We start from the raw sequence: 12,697 nt of genomic DNA, 5'->3' as shown, positions 1-12,697 counted from the left end.
ATTATTAGTTGTTCATGACAAATGTGACAACTGAAATGCTGTACTTGGTGGAAATACATGGCTATACATTATATGGAATACACTTTTTTTTTGAAATTTCAGCTTTATTGAGATATAATTCACATGTAAAATTGTAAGATATTTAAAATGTACATCGTGGTGATTTAATAAAAAACTTGCGCATTGTGAAAAGATTGCCCCCTCTAGTTAATTAACACATCCATCACCTCACTGTTTGTTTATTTGTTTTTGGTGAGAATATTTAAGTTCTCTTAGCAAATTTTAGCTATACAATACAGTGTTATCAACTACAGTCACCACGTTTTGCATTAGATCCTTGGACCTTATTTATCTTATAGCTGAAAGTCAGTATTCTTTTACCAACTTCTTCCTATTTTCCCCAACTTCTAGTCTTTGGCCACTTTTCTGCTCTGTTTCTATGGATTTTATTTTTTTTAAAGGTGACACCGTGCCATGTTTGCCTTTCTCTGGCTTATTTCACTGGGCATAATGGCCACAAATTTCATTCATGATGTCACAACTGGCAGGATTTCCTTCCTTCTCATGGCTGAATAATATTCCATTATGTATGTATGTACATATGTCACATCTTCTTTGTCTGATGACATTAACTTAGGTTGTTTCTATACCTTGGCTGTTGTGAATAATACAGCAGTTCTATTTTTAACAGAAGAAACTCCATGATTGTGGCTTGATAGATGTTCATTAACTGCTATAGCAAATCGTGTGATAAAAAATGACCTCTATCTTGAGCAATGAAGGCAGCAGTGAATTATGTCTTCTCTAACCAGATGTAAAGGGCTTGTTTTCCAGCATTCTGCTCCAAAAGAGATGTGGATATCGATGGGAATCAGTTTGGTGTCATAGACGCCTGGGTTTTAGCTTCGGGTTAGTTGATTGTGCAGATTTAAGAAAGTAGTTTAACTTGTCTTGGATTCATTTTCATTAACTATAAAATGAGAGCTTTTCCCCCAGCTTATCTGCCTTCAGACTGTCCCAAGTAAGGGTTTGGCACTTCTATATCTTATATTGATACCTAGGAGATCTTGGGCTGAGGGGCCAGGCCAACAGCAAGGAGGGGATGAGACCCTCCCCCCCCAAAAAAAATGGGTTTGCAAGGGTGCCTGGGGAGCCTCAGTTGGTTAAGCATCTGACTCTTGATTTCTGCTCAGGCTATGAGCTCAGGACTGTGGGATGGAGCCCCACATTGGGTTCCACGCTCCGCATAGAGTCTGCTTGAGATTCTCTCTCTCCCTCCACTCCTCCCCATGTTCATGCTCTTTGTCTTTTAAATAATGAATAAAATATTTATTTTTAAAAAAGAGAGAGAGAAATGGATCTCCAAGACTTCCTGATAAGAAACTCTGTTCTTCTTTATTTTACTTGATGGGCCTCTTTTTGGGGGGTGGGTGGGTGGGGGGAGTTTCTCTGCTTAAAAAATTGGTTGGAAAAACCTGTTCAAAATGATAACTAGGTCTCTTTCTAGCCTTTTCATTTCCATAGTTTGAAGCATGTAACTTGTAACATGAATAAAAAATGCACAGAATTTTAAGAAGAAATGCCTTTAGAAGAACACAGTAATTCGTGTCCATTTGTGTCTTGAAGTTTTGTATATGACTGTGATTAATGGCACACACTACAGACGGGGCAAAGGCGATTTGATAGTTAAATCGACATTCTCTTGGCTAATTGCTGCATATGATATTTATCTCTGTGAACCTAATGAAGTCAAATAGGCTATACTTGAAGTGACTCATTAAATTTGGTGCATATAGATAGTTCTCTCCATTAAAAATGTCCCTATCCTGAATCAAGTTCACTCTCTAATTTAATTGGGAACATTGGTTTTGTTAATCACAATTTATTAATCACCAAGACATTGTGTTTTCTTAGTCTGAGAGATTTTTTTTATTTTGAATTACCTTGGATATATTTTAAAAATATCTAAAAAACCCCAACTCTTTTTTTTTTTTAACACCAACGTTTATAGAAATGGTGAGAGTGGAGGGAAAAAAAAAAGAAAAAAGGATATTTAGCAAAAGGACACTTAAAATATACTTAGGATACACAGAGCTGCTTGGCAGTCTATTTAATGTTTGTCTAAAGATCACCTGTAATTGGAGCAGAAACCAATTTGAGAATGGCATCTCTGGTTTGGAAGACTGTGTGCTGTGACCTAGATATGGAGCAGAAGGAAGCCAAAGGAGATGGAAAGAGGGGAAGGGCAGGGGGGTCCTATTTCATTTCCCTGAAGTTTTATATCTTTGCATCTGCCACCTGTCTTCTCACCCTGCCGGGCTCCTAGGGTCCCACGTCTACTTGAACTTATCTGTCTCGATTTCTATGGGAGGTAGCAAGGTATCACCTGTCCCCTGTGCTCTTATTCTCGTCCAAGAAACTTTGTCCTTTAAACCTATTAATACTTTGCCCCGAGAAATGTAGCCCTAGGTAGAGGTGGGACATCAGGGTCAGGATTTTCTGTGCTTGAGCTTAGAAGGGCTTCTGCAGCCAATAGTCAGGAAATGTCAGCGCTGCTAAACAGAGACAATAAATCCCCAAGCTACCCAGTAATGCAATCTCCCTCAACATGGAAAAAGGTCAGGCTTGAGCTGTAAATAAATTCCTGTCACACGGCAGCGTGTCTCTTCAGGTGAGATATTAAATCTTCCTAGAGATAAACAGCCACACATACCATAATTCTTTTCCTATGGTCCTGGGCTTCATGAGTTAATTTTTCTTCAGCCAATCTTCCATAAAGCTTGGGTATTAACATTCCCTTGGTGTGTAAAGACCTTCCCGAACACGTAGCCAGGATGAAGTGGGGTGGGGGTTGGGCTCTATAAAACACCAACAAAATTTATAGAGTATAGACTCCAAGACCCTTAAAAGGGAAGAAAATTTTGATATGCAGCCTGTCTATATTTAAAGGAAGACAGGACATAATTGACGCTTTCTTTGGTATATAAAATTCCTTAATTTTTTTGTATCAAACCTTTTAGAATGCTGTAAATGGAAATCTCCAACACGTTACAGCATTTTACATTCAGTTTTATCTTAACAATCCCCAGGCTAGTACTTGGAGTCAAACACCCAAAGTCTCAATTATGATTCTTCAGCTAGTTAATCAGCACTTAGGAAGCTACCAAACAATAAAGATGAAAAGATGAATGAAGCTGGCTGCCTCCAAAGAACTCACAGCCTGGCTGCAGGGGAGAAAGATGCGCGCGCGCACACACACACACACACACACACACAAATTTAAAATATAATATCCGAAGTGCTATCATCAAGGTTTCCCCAAAGGGTAATAGGAACACAGAGGAGGGAGCCACTAACTGGGAAATTTGGGAAGGCTTCACAAGAGAGTGGCACCTCATCAGTTTCTTGGAGAACGCATAGTTTTCCTCAAGGTAGAAAAGGAAGGAGAAATACATTGACGTAGAGGAAGCCTATGTACAAAGACTCAGAAATGTAAAAGAGCTTGGCCTACCTGAGTAATTGTGAAAATTTCAATATGATGGAAGCTTAAGGTACATGTTGGAAAATGGTAGGACGTATGACTTTGAAAGGTTAGCATGGCTCAGGTCAAGGCCAAAGACAACGGACATTGCATCTAGCAGATTTCATCTTGTCTCTGACAGCCAAGTGTATTGCAAGGTCGGGTCTCTTTCTATACCTAGGACACACCCCTATCTTTGCAAACTTAAAGTCTGATCCTAGAGAGCCAGATGAGCTGGAGTACTTCACTGAAGTCTTCTGGCTTTGAACTCTGATCATGAAGGAGTCCTTAAATAGCAGTGCATTTTAGAGGGCCTCTTGTCTTTGACCTCTGCTTTTTTTTCACTTGAAAGAAGTCAAGAATGACAGTTTTCAGAATATAAGGCCAGGTCCTTTGAATGATCCAAGAGCTCCTGGAAGAGAGGAAGTCATTAGGGAAGTTATTCATACTTCTCTTTGTTTCACATTTTGGCAGGATTATTTTGTGTTTTTGCAGAGCAACTGACTTTCGAAATCTAAACTGAGAGGGTTTTTTTCTTTTATTGTTCAGCATTTGGCGTTTGTTTTATAACTCTTGTAAATACATGCAAGGAGGAGAAGGTCACTAGGGAGTAAGCATTTTGAAATATGTTGACAGAGCACTGCCTTGCCAGAATCTGAGTTCTTACCAATAGCAAGAAGGATCATTACTAATTCCCGCGTCTCGCAGTGAAACATGAGCTCAGGTCAATTATAGCCAGCTGTTTGAACAAGGACTAAGATGTTTGTGGTGTTTCAGAAGTGCTAAAATCAGCCCTGAAAGGACATGTACACACAGAGAACAGCGGCATTTTCTTTTCTTTTTTTTTTTTTTTTAAAAAGGAATTCCAGTATGTAAAATGGACTTCTATAGGATGGAAGATGCTGGAATAGATTTCTAAGAATCCTCTCCTACCCCTTTGGATATTTTGATCTGCATACAGGGGCATATTCATTTAATCTATCGGCAGATACAGACTGAATTCTTTTTGTCTCAAAAATGTTAAGAATATATTGTGAATAAGATAGGTAAGTCCCATGCCCTATGGTACTGCAGTCTAATTCTATTTAAGTAAATAAAAAGGAGAATTATAGGTTAGATTGGTAGACAGTAAATAAACGGATGATGTGATAGGTAATATAATTCCATTGTTGGTGGTCAGGGAAGGTCTCTGAGGAGGTTACACATGAGCTGAGACCTGAAGGATAAGCCATAAGAAGTTATAGGGGAAAATATTCCAGACAGAGGAGCTGGGACATACAGAGGCCCCAGGGGCAGGAGAGAACTTGGATTGTTTGAGGAACAGAAAGGAGCAGAGTGAGCAAGGGCAGGAGTGTAAGGAGATGAGTCTGTGTAAGTAGAAGGGCTCATGTTGTCAGGAGTCTCAAAACCATGCTTAGTTTCTGTGATTTGCAGGACTATAGTTTATCACAAGGAAAGGATTCAAAGGAAAACTGGCAAAGAGAAATGATGCATAGGGTGAAGTCTGGGGGAAACCAGGCACAAACTTCCAAGAGTCCTCTTCCAGTGGAATTGCACAGGGTGTGCTTGATTTCTCCAGCACAGCTCATTAGAGACTCAGTGTCCAGGAGTTTTGCTGGAGACTGGTCACACAGGCATACTTTCCCTAATAAACACTACAATTCCAGACTCCCAGAAAGAAAGCAGGTGTTCAGCATTAATCACATGGTTTGCACAACTGAGCACAGTAAGGCTTTCTTACCTCTTCTGGGAATGGCGGGAATTGTCCTGAAATCCAAGTTCCCGTGTGCCAGTCAAGGGGCAACCTGGCTAGCAGCCCTTTCTGGAGAGAGGCATCCTAAGGCCTCCTCTGATAACTTCTTTCTGTACCGGTATGTTCTATCAGCAGAAACTCTTCTATGCTTTGTCCAGAACCATGGTGGCTGGCACATGACAACCCTGGCCAGCGAAAGGCCTTGAGATATCTAGATTGAAATGCCTTTGGCCAGGCTGGAGAGTATCAGGAAGGGAGGCCTGGTGTGGCAAGTTCCCATTTATCCATGTGCGGATAGGGAGGCTTGGTGCCGTCTGGAGGACTCATGTGTCAACTCTGAGTTGATTTGCATCCCTTGGCCCATGAAACTTGGCTAGTCCTCACAAACAGAAACAATCTTGCACTCCTCTAGATGCCTTTGCTGCCTTTCAACTTGTATATATGGCCCTTGTCCCATTTTGCGTCACATCACAGCTCTACTGGAGGCAGAGTTATTGTTATCTGAGTATAAACAGTCTTGCTGACTCCCCTGGACCCACTAGTAAAGACAAAGGCCATTTGGTGGAACGGCTTCCAGGCCTAGACTCATACTCCTTAAGATAATAAAAACTGTAGATGCTCAAAAGACCTTAAATGGCTAGAAAGGGCCTGGAACTGCTTCTGAAAGAAAAGGTTCAGTTTGGGATGTTAGACTAAGGGAAAAGGGTTGAGACAGAGAAAGAAAATGGTAAGCCTTTGCTGGAGTTTGGATAAGAGAAGGGATTTAAAGGAAGCAGCTGCCGTAAGGTTTTGAGACAGGATCCTCAGGACGGCTGCTTGGGGTTGTACAAGGTCATGTCTGGTAGTTGCTCCTTTGAAAGACCTCAGTACATTTATGCATTTCTTTTCAATATTAAAATTTTTCTTAGGGGATCCCTGGGTGGCGCAGTGGTTTGGCGCCTGCCTTTGGCCCAGGGCACGATCCTGGAGACCTGGGATCGAATCCCACATCAGGCTCCCGGTACATGGAGCCTGCTTCTCCCTCTGCTTATGTCTCTGCCTCTCTCTATCTCTCTGTGACTATCATAAATAAATAAAAATTAAAAAAAAATAAAATTTTTCTTAGATGTCTTCTGATGTGTTTAACTAAGTGCATATTATCATCCTGAAACATGAGGGGGTCTGGATTTGTTGCATTACAGAGCTTTATTTTTCTGTTATCCATTCCCTTAGCTCCTGAAGGACCAGAAATGTAAAGGATCCTTTGCACATCATGGACACTAACAAAGATTTGAAATAATGAACACACACACACACACACACACACACACACACACACTTACTGGCAAAAGAAAAGGGGACCGATGTTGTTTTGCAATATGCCAGAGATCTAAGTAATGCCAGAAAGGAGAAAACAATCTGATAGGGTTTTTCTGGGAGAAGCAAATTAGTTATATCAGATGCCAAACCACAGTCTAGATGAGCAAGGGTGTAGATGAGAAAGCTGTAGACAGGCAACGTTTTTAAGCTTAGTACTGAAGCATTTCAAGTAATACAGCAGCAGGATTTTGAAGACCTCTAAGAGGACAGCAGATATTCTAATTCATTATCAATGCTGAATGTATGTTTTTGAACAAAGCAATAAAGAGCTTGTCTAAAGGGGTCTGAAGTAAAGTCACAGCCAATTGGCTAATGTAAACTGCAGCAATAACTAAAAAAAGGCCTTTGTAAAGACCCAACATGATGATTTTAAAAAAAATTTTCAGATGATTTTTCTATGAGCGGCTGTTAAATTTCATTTCACACCTGCTGCAAGGAAAAAGACCTTACCAATTCAAAGATATTCTTTTGGTAAGAATGTTTTATAGGAAAAGAGAATGGGCTAGAGAGTCTTTGATGGGATTGAATAAAAAGCAATGTCTGGTTAAATACCATTTGATTCCTGACAGACGACTCTAAGGGTGGGTAGCAAGTTCCCAGAGGAGATCTTAAGCTATTATGAAAGTTTATCAGAAAATTGTTGAAGCATTTTTATTCAGGAATGGTCATTTTTTTTTCCCAGAAGAAGGTTGTAAATAATCTTACAAAATGATTTGGTCCCAGACCATGTTTAGGCACTTTTTCCCCATATTAATAAAGAAAATAGATTTTTTTCCCCATCATATCAGTGTTCACAGATGCATAGTGTATAGAGATCATCAAATGTAAAGGAAGCTGTCATATGTCCTCTGAACTGTTACACTTGGGAAAAGAATGACTTTGGTCACCATGGTGGGGAGGGACACGGAACCTCTCTTGCCTGGAGAATATGTCATTCATTATCAGGTGGAAGTAGGCACATTGGTAGATCACTTGCTGCAAGTGACATCTTGAGATAGCTTTTAAATAACAAAAATAATTAGAAGGAGGAAGGGTGGCTCATGGGACCCGAGGGCTAGAAAGCAATGAGGGCCTTGGGAAGGTCGTAATAGGTGCTGGAAGCCTGTTGGAGATCCAGAGAGTACTCTTGCTGGTCTCTTGCTTCTTTCTGTGCCTCTGTTGTCTTCTTTCTTGGGGGAAAAGCCCTTCCTGTGTCTCCGTCCAGTGGAAGATGTCAGCCAGTCATTTCCAAGTCAACAAGGTCTAGCCACACTGAAAGACTAACTTTCACTCTAGCTCCTGATTTCAGATTTTTAGGGGCCTGGGTTTCCGACTTGCTCTTCTTGGAACATTCCCATTCCACAAAACAGAGGCCAGGGGATTTGGTTGTATCATATAAAAAAGTCTACTGGGTGCCTTCCTATAGACTGGGAAGTTCTCAGAGAATGAAGAATTGTTATAAGTGGGGCTAACATGTGTATCACGTTAGTGTATGACATTAGTCTTGAACAAAAGTAGGGATTATTATTTAAAAGTTCAATATAACAAGACAAAAAACTACAATTACAGACCAGCCTCAGAGGACAAAAAGTTTGATCTTACCTCTGGAAGGTGTAACAGGATGTCATCCTCACTATGGCTCCCAAACCTGGACAAGCACCAGAAACAGATGTAGATTTAGATCTTCAGATTTATAAATAACTTTCCCGGTTCTCTCTCAGGATTCTGATTCGTTAAGTCTGAAATCTGCATCTAAAATTCTTCTGTACTGATTCTGTTAATCAAGCGGATTTAGGGACCACTGATCTACTGTATATGCTGTCTACACTGATCTACTGTATACTTTTCTTTGCCTATCAGAGAAATCTTATATAAAGAAATCTTATATAAATGTTTTTCAGGGAAAGACTCATAATCAGAATAATTTCTTATTATTTTTTTGCCCAAGAATCAGAAACTTTTTCTTTATAACCAAATAAAAATTTCCATCTACATGTGAAAGATACAAAGCATGTTTTACCCTGTATTTATTCAATGCTTATTCTTTCCTAGTTTCTCTCCAAATCCTTAATACACTTCCGGTTCTGGGACTACCATCGGTGGAGTCCTATCATATATGAATTATTCAAATTCAACTATGTATATCAGGACAAAACATTTCTTTTCAAAATATGCTAGAAATTTCACCAGACCACTGTTCAGTTCTCTTCAGGGCCTGGGACAATCCCAGCAGCAAGCTCAATCTTGCTGGCTGGTTCCAGCCTGGATTTTGTCTGGAGGAGGTGTTGGGTCATGCTTGGATGTTCTCTGGAGCAGATTCTTTCAGTATCTGCACTTCGGCATGTTGATCAATCCTATTGTGCACCGTGTGATGGCACGTGAGTCGTTAGTGGAGAGGCTCAGTAATACCAATTAATTTGATTTTTCAGTGCTTTCCTTTTGTTCCAGGACAGACATACATACAAATAAGTAGGAGGTGTCCTGAAAAGGAGAGAGAAAATGGGGCCATACATTTGGGCCTTTTCAAACACTACCTCATTGGAGTGCTGTAGCGAATTTTGGGGCATCATATTTTAAGGTTGCTGGTGAGATAGAGTAGGCTTTGGAGAAAAATGATGGGAAGATGCTTCACAGGGGACCCTGTCCATGGGTTAAGAGGATTGGAATGGTTGACTTAAAAGTCTGTGGGGGTGAAGTCATATGGAAGCATAATCTATGGGAATATAGTTTTGAGGGTGGTCTTTGCAAAGACACTGTGCATCTTTTCAGATGCTTTTCAAGGCATCAATTTATTCAAATATCAGTGTGGCAGAGAAGGAGATGATTTTTTTTTTTTGCCGATTTTATTTTATTTTTTTTAAGACTTTATTTTTTATTTTTTTAATTAATTTTTATTGGTGTTCAATTTACCAACATACAGAAAAACACCCAGTGCTCATCCCGTCAAGTGTCCATCTCAGTGCCCGTCACCCATTCCCCTGCAACACCCGCCCTCCTCCCCTTCCACCACCCCTAGTTCGTTTCCCCGAGTTAGGAGTCTTTATGTTCTGTCTCCCTTCCTGATATTTCCCAACATTTCTTTTCCCTTCCTTTATATTCCCTTTCACTATTATTTATATTCCCCAAATGAATGAGAACATACACTGTTTGTCCTTCTCCGATTTTTATGTGACGCAGCTACAACGGTATCGCGGAGCAGAGGGCAAAATTCTCACAAACTGTTAACACAAAACACAAAATAAAAAGAAATTTTAACTCTTTGTCTGACTTGCTATGGTTTACTTTTCTGAATCCTGGATATACCTATTTAATTCTTTTTAGCTATCATGAAGCATTCCAGTTTTCCATGACAGCACGGAGGAGGATGGTGGCCAACTTTCTACCAGCCCAAGAGAAGGAGAATTATAGGCTGCATAGAAGATTTTAACTTCAATACAAAGAAGGACTTTGATCGGGGTGATTACAAATAAATCAGCTCATCAAAGTGAATTTAGAAACAGGAGTGTATTCCTTACCTTAGAGCACAAGGTGACATGGAGAGAAGCGAGTATGCTGCTGTCCAAGCTCTGGGTTCTCTCTGACACAGAGTCTCTCAGGTGGGTGGATGCTTCCTTCTTTTGAGGAGCCTCCTTTGCAGAACTGGAATCCTGGTAAACACACTTCTTGCTGATGATCTCAGAGGACAGGGTTGAGGCAGATTTGCCCAGGATGCTGTTATGGGTAGACCTATCTGGAAGCAAGTTACCAGATTAGAACTGAGTATTTTCATCCTAAGACATGCTACGATTCCAGTCGCAAAAGAAATTCTATGGATTTAGGGATGCCTCGGGGGTGCACTTGGTTAAGCCTCTGACTCTTGGTTTCTGCTCAGGTCTGATCTCAGGGTCCTGAGATGGAGCCCCGCCTCTGACTCCTTGCTCGGCTCGGAATCTGCTTGAATTTCTCTCTCCCTTTGCCTCTGCCACTCCCCCCTGCGCATGCTCGCACTTCTTTTAAAAAAAGATATACTATGGATTTAAGTGAAAATGTCACACTCTTTTTCAGCCTCATTTTCCAGACATAGCTACTGATAATGCTTTCTTATGTGCTGTTCCATAAATTTTGTGTGCACGTATAAGGAGATACATAGATGCATGCACATACACATACTCATGATCTCATTATTTATGTTCTTCAGCTTGTTTTCATTAAAAATGCCCAGCTCATTTACTGTACAATTTCCTACTTCATCATTCCTAATAGCTACAGACAGCTTCAGAGTATTCCATCCAGGGGCCATTCTGTTCATTACTTGAACAATCTCATATTTCAGTTATATGGTAGATATGGCAACCTGCTTATGAATATCCATTCTTCTTTCTGATGAAGACTTTGTTCAAAATGGTAACATCCTCAACTAAAAGCCTTTTCATTCCCAGACTCTTCGGTAGGTAGGAGTGGCATGTGACCCAGTTTTGGCTTAAAGGGATTATCTTATCCCATTGTATGGGCACATCATAATTTATGTGGGCAGTCAGAGGAAGCTCTGGGCAGAGAGATTGTTTTTGAATGACTGCTATTATAAAGTTTCAATCACTGCCCATTTGCTTGATTATTTCCTTAGATCAAAGAATTAAGTTTGTGTGGTAGAAATTTGAGCAGTAGCCAGTGGATGGGATGGGTGTTTCGAGGTGGGGAGCGGCCTATTCCAGAGGCCCCAACCCTCTGGATTTTGTTGGTAACACAAGTTTGCTCATGGCACACTGAGTAAATGTGGCATTGCCAACATAATTTGTAGGTTTTCATACCTCTATTTTTCCCTGGCTTCCTTCCTGTCTGTCTGCTTCTGGCACTGTGTGGCCAGGGGTCAGCCTCCTGTCCGTGTCTTTGACAGTATGGATGTTACTGCCATTTGCATTCTGCCCAAGTCTGTTCTGATTCTTTCAGCACGACTTGGTCAAAGGAGAAGAGCAAGTGAAGTAAGTCCCTCTCGTGGGGAGCCAGTTCATCCAGGCTGCAGGCAAATTTATTTCTGTTGCATCTTGATATCCAAGGTGGAGATAATTGAGGTCACACATCACAGGCAGACAGAAAACCGAATTCTAAAATGTTTCGAAGCAATTTCACTTTATTGAAAATATACTGCAGCACAGGGATGGGCAGGGGTGATAATCTAGATATTAACAATCAGAAAATGTGGATGTTCCTTATCAGAATGGACGCCAGCATTAAACAACTGGCCCGGTGCATACTGGGGCGGACCAACTGACTATCAGCTAGTGGGCAGGGAAATGGGATTCTCCTTTTTATCCTCAGGAGTTAAATTATGAAATTCTTGCCAGCTCGTCTTCCTTTCAGTAGGTTCTTATCTCTCCCAACCAGTCTATGAGAATGAATCTTCCTAAATACCCCTTAAAAAGAAATCTCTTTGATTAGATCATCAGTGGATATATATTTATATTTATTTATATTTATATTTTTAAAGGTCTAAGAATTTGAATGTGGATGTATTAGCCAGAACTTTTTGGGTTGCAACTGACAGAGCCCAATGCAGATTATATTCAATATAAAGGAGTCATTTTGGATTTACATTACTAGGAAGTTCAGGATGGAAGACATGAGGCATGTTTGGATTTAGGCTCAGTGGTGTTATTTAGACCCTTCAATAGTTCTCTCTGTCCCTCTTTGGGTGCGGGCCTCATTCTCTTCTTTGGCAGGTGGTCTTCTTCTGAACTGGTGGTCAACGCCAGCCTCACGGTTGTGTGACTCTCCTGCTCACTGAGTTCTTGGCACCAGAAGGGCCCCGAGCATAGACATGGGAGCAAACCCAGCCCAGATTGAATCAGACCTGGATTAGCAGAACCCTTCAGCTGGCTTATGAACAAGAATAAATGCTTACCATGTTTGAGTTTGGGGGCAGTTTGTTAGGTAGCGTTATCGCATGGCAATCGATAATGAATATACGTGACTACTGATAACTCTCCTGATGCTCTACTGTCTGTTGTGAGACTTTCTAGAACATGCATTACCCAGTATTTATCTTCTGTCCCCCAGCAGTACTCAGCACAGTGCCTTACACTTAGCACTTGACCAATATATATTTGTTG

The sequence above is a fragment of the Vulpes lagopus genome, chromosome 5 (assembly GCF_018345385.1).
Source record: "Vulpes lagopus strain Blue_001 chromosome 5, ASM1834538v1, whole genome shotgun sequence".
Lineage (NCBI taxonomy): Eukaryota > Metazoa > Chordata > Mammalia > Carnivora > Canidae > Vulpes > Vulpes lagopus.
Note: the sequence above shows the minus strand (reverse complement) of the source record.